The sequence below is a fragment of the Tupaia chinensis genome, unplaced genomic scaffold (genome assembly GCF_000334495.1).
Source record: "Tupaia chinensis unplaced genomic scaffold, TupChi_1.0 Scaffold000215_1, whole genome shotgun sequence".
NCBI classification, from domain to species: Eukaryota; Metazoa; Chordata; class Mammalia; order Scandentia; family Tupaiidae; genus Tupaia; species Tupaia belangeri.
This window is the reverse complement of record NW_006159690.1, coordinates 4,794,411-4,799,430: the sequence shown is the minus strand read 5'-3', so window position 1 is coordinate 4,799,430 and position 5,020 is coordinate 4,794,411. Positions and strand designations below refer to the sequence as shown.

General features: G+C 41.8%; 1 protein-coding gene across 1 annotated transcript in view; it reads right to left on the bottom strand.

Annotated features, from left to right (window-relative positions):
• Positions 1-4,786, bottom strand: part of DNAJC6 (DnaJ heat shock protein family (Hsp40) member C6) — a 184,729-nt gene extending 179,943 nt beyond the window's left edge. Inside the window, exon 1 of the mRNA XM_006147541.3 lies at positions 4,716-4,786. The gene's annotated coding sequence lies outside the window, so the exon portion shown is untranslated. The remainder of the gene's footprint in view (positions 1-4,715) is intronic.
• Positions 4,787-5,020: the final 234 nt, after the last annotated feature.

The window sequence follows — 5,020 nt, the reverse complement described above, 5'->3', positions numbered from 1 at the left end:
TGGCGCTCCGGAGAAGCTCGCGGGGTGCCCCGGTACTGCTGGGCATGGGGGATGAGCACAGGAATCCCGGGCGACGGCCACTAACTCCATCCCCACCTTACGAACGGTGCCATTGAAGCTCAGAGAGGTTAGGTCATCGGCCAGAGACCACACAGCTGCTAAATGATGACGATGCCCCAGTCTGGGCTCTGACTATATTGTTTATACCTTGCACTGTTTCAGAATGAGTCCACGTTATGTTCGACATTTAAAAGAAAAAAACTGAAAGTCTGCCAGATACTCTTATTTTCCTCATACAACAGATTATGAATCACCCATGATTTTTCGAGACCCTAGTCTATGTCCACCCACTATTGCATACATGTCTTTAACCCTCCTAGCAGTCCTGTTTTTTTTAGGAGACATTTTCCAGATAAGCAAAGCGAAATGGCAAAGCCGAGCTCCCCTACCCCCACGGCCACTACTGGACCTTGTCAAGATTTTATTTTAATTGTTAGAGACTGAGAAGATAAAAATGAAGACACCTTAACGCTGCCTAACTGGATACACTTAAAATCAGGCCTATTTAACCCTCCCTGATACACATGGGGGAAAAACAATGTTTGAGCCTAACAAACAGGGAAACTGAGCACCAGAGGGGCCAGATTTTATGTCTAAAATCTTCATAAAGTTCATTGGGCAAGGAGGGAGACTTCGAACTTTTCATGGAAAAATAGAATTAAAGTACTAGTTTATGTTGGTGCAAGAAATTCATGCATAGTTTTCTGGTAATATGCATTTTTCCATGAGCTTTGTGAAGACCCCTTTTACATTAGGTAGCACCATGAAATTGCCATTTTTGCAGGCCCAAACAATTGACTATCAGACCAGATTAAAATCCAACCAGCATTAAAATCACCAGTGAGGCAGATAGAAGATGAATGCACCCAGTGAGAGAGACAACGCTTACAGAGTACTCCAGCCAAAAATGCACAACCCGAATCAATTCCTTTTTGAAGAATTATTGATTTATTTCATTGTATTTGCTATTATTATTATTTTTTAACTTGACCAGCGGGAATGGAAAAGGGAAAGTGAGAAAGCACCCTGCCAGGTCCAGGACTCCAATGGCGTTCAGTCCTGTGGGAGCCCATTGCCTTAACCATCATGCCACCTGCTGACCCCTGAATCATTCTTAACAACAGATACACTTAAAATCAGGCCTATATTATTAAAAGGGGAAGAGGGGGACTGTATTCGCAAAGTGTTAATATCATAAAAGGTGAAGAAAGATTATGGAGAGGTACTAGATTACAGGAGCCTAATTAGGCATGATAACCAAATGCTGACCCTAGGTTAGACCCCAGGGAGGAGGTTTTTTTTTAAAGGCTCTGAAGGATAGTACTGGACTAATTTTCTAAAAACAATTTAAACGTGGATGGGAGATTAGATAAGAGTGTTTGTGAATGATAAATTTGTTGGAGTTGACAACGATCTGATCTCGTGCTTATGTAAGAAAACAACCCTGCGCCAGCTGGGACATGGCGGTTAAGTCCATTGCCGTGCTTATGTAAGAAAACAATCCTGGGCCAGCTGGGACATGGCGGTTAAGTCCATTGCATCCCACATGACTGAGGCTGCAGTTGGAGCCCCAACTGGTCGCTTGGAAGACACCCCGGGAGTGTGTGAGTGCCCAAAATCTCCAAAGGAAGTAGAAATAGAGAAGGGATTGCAATGTGACCATCCCCCCACGGAGGGTGCTTTTTCAATCTCTCTGTCTCTCTCACTCTTGCTCTCTCTGTCTCTCCTCAGTAAGTATACATGCCCTCTGGCAAAAGAAAAATTTTTTAAACAATCTCTAATTTTTAAAAAAATTATACATCGAGATATTTAAAAGTAAAGGGTCCCCGTGCATTTAACTTTCCTTCAAATGACTAAAGGGAGAAAACATCTTATGTATATGTGTCTGTGTGTGCATAGAAAATTAAGTAGGAGGGATCACTCTACCCAATACGAAGCCTACTACAAAGCTGCAGTGTGGTGTTGGCAGAGCAGCAGACACACATATCAATGGGATGGAATAAAGAACCCAGACATAGACCTCACAGACACATCCAACTCATCTTTTTTTTTTTTTTTTTTTTTTTGAGAGGTTTTCGCTATAGGACACGTGTGCTCGCCAGACAGACAGATAGAGACATAGAGACAGAAAGCGAGAAATCACCCCCCGGGGGGATGGTCACGCCGCAATCCCTTCTCCTCCATTCTCCTCTCGGGATCTTGGGCACGCACCCACACGCACCCAGCATGAGTTTTAAGCCACCGGGTCCTGGACACGAACTGCGGTCGACTACGTGGGAATCCAGCGACATAGCCATTATGCTAACTGCTGGTTCCCACATCTGACTGATCTTTGACAAAGGTTTACAAGTATTTCAGTGGAGAAAGGACAGATTTTCTAACAAATGATACTGGAGCAATTGGACTCCTATAGACTAAAAAATGAACCTCACACATTTTACAAAAATCAAGTCAAAATGGATTGAATATTTAAATGTAAAATATTAGACTTTTAGAAAGAAATGGGAAAGGATCTAGGACTACACAAAGAGTTCTCAGACTTGTCACTTAAAGCACAACCTAGAAGAGGAAAGACAAATAAACTGGACCTTATCAGAATTACTTTTGCTCCATGAAAGACCCTCTTAAAGGGTTGACAAAATATTGACAATTGACAATTTAAAAAGAAATTCAGCATCATTAGCCCATTACAGAAATACAAATTTAAATCACAATAAGATATTATACCACCATACCCTTATCAGAATGACCATAATGAAAAACACTGACAGCACCAAATGCTGGTAAGAATGTTAAATGATAACTCATACATTATTGGTAAGAATGCAAAATCATTCAGTCACTCTGGGAGTAATTCAGCAGCTTCTTAAAAACTAAACACACAACTACAATATGATCTAGTATTTACCCTCTTAGGTACTTATCCCAGAAAAATTAAAACATATTCACAAAATAACCCATACTTAAATGTTCACAATAGCTCTATTTGTAACAGCCAAAAACTATATACAACCCAGGTATTATTTAATGGGTCAGTGGTTAGACACACTGTGGACATCCTTACCGTGGAATACTACCATGCAATGAAAAGTAACAAACCACCAATACATGCAACAATCTAAGTGTATCTCCAAGAATTATGCTGAGTGAAAAAATAATAATAATAAAGACTCATCCCTTAAGGTTACATACTATATGATTCACGTTCTTGAAATAGCAAAATTAGAGAAATAGAGGACAGAATAATATTCGTCAGGGAGAATGGAGGTGGATTGACTATAAAAGGGTGACAGGAGGGATCTTTCAGTAATGGAACAGTTCTGTATCTTTACTTTATCAGTGTCAACATAGTGGTTGTGATGTTTGGCTACAGTTTTGCACAACCTTAAAAAGATGCAAGATCTGGCACCAGCAGTCAGTGTAATGGCTATATCACTGATATCTGGCACCAGCAGTCAGTGTAATGGCTATGTCACTGAACTCCCATGTAGTCCACAGCGGTTTAAGTCCCAGACCCAGTGGCTTAAACTCACACTGGGCGTGTGTGTGCATGCCCAAGATCTCAAGAGGAGAATGGAGGAGAAGGGATTGCAGAGCAGCCATCCCACCTGGGGAGTGATTTCTTGCTTTCTGTCTCTGTCTGTCTCTGTCTTTCTGGTGAGTGCACATGCCCTATAGCAAAAACCCCTCCAAAAAAACAAGATGCAAGATCTCTCTATTGTTGCTTTTGACTGCATATGAACATAAATTATGTCAAAATAAGATGTCTAATTTTTTTCCAAATTGCATGTTTGCAATTATGTGGTTCAATTCAATTTCTAAAATGTGGTTGGGCCACAATTAACCTAGGCCCACGCTTACTTAGCTACATTCAATTTCCTCATGATCCCTGGTTCACCCAAGGAGGCCAAGGATCTCTGCTAAGTCTAAGTCTTAGGCTGGCAGTATGGAGGACTTGGGGAAGTTACAGAGGCGTGGGGACCTAGCTCTGTGAGCAAGACATAAATTACTCTCCACTGAGAAGGAGACCCTTAGTGGTCTAGATCAATGGCACTCCAAAAACTATTATTCACAGTCTTATTTTCTTTATCTAATTCAGAAGAATAGGAAAAACATTAAATGAAGAAAGGAAGTGGGCAAGACTGGGAAGAGAGTGGATATTAAGAGATGTCTTCTCACTCTCTCTCTCTTGCTGTGTCACTCTATTTCTCAGAAATAAGCTGAATTTCCTTCTACACCAGCCTTCCTTCTCCATGGTGTCCAAACTAAAGTAATAGGCCTTTAGAAGAAACGATCTCACTAACAAAGCTACTCAGGAATAATCGCAATATGCTACCAGCTAATACCCTAGACAAGGGTAGTCTTCTGTTCCTGAGATTTCTTGCGTGGCCTTGTGGTTCAGAAACCTGGTTTCTAGTCCTGGTTACTCAAACTGTTTGTGAAAGATTTGTTCTGCCCTTTCCCCTCCTGTCTTACTATATTTTAAACCCTACTCCCACCCCTACTCACATTAATGGAAGGGATTTAACCACATAACTTAGAAGTTCTTTTCCGGGGTCTCTTACCACTGTTCCTGTACATCCTGATTCTCACTAACGGGTTTTTAAATGCTGTGAAGTGTTAAGAGCCCCAGCTGGCCTGGTTTAGAGACTCACCTTTTCTTGCATTGTCCTGACAAATCCAGTGTAGAAAACAACTCCTTGGAGTAGCCCGTCTGCTCTCATTTAGACTTCACTGGTCAGGGAAAAATGAGAGAGACATTCTTTGGCTTGCCCTTTTAATTCGAACATCATGTGATCTCATGGCCCTCCTCCAGCCTGGAATTGAAACAAGGCCAGAAGCCTCTGGCTCCCACACTCACAGCTTACTCCCAGCAGATACAGTGGGGAGCCTTCTCCACAGTCCTGGAGTCCTGGGAAAAGAATGCAGCCCAAGACAAGATCTTCCACTGAGTGGAGAC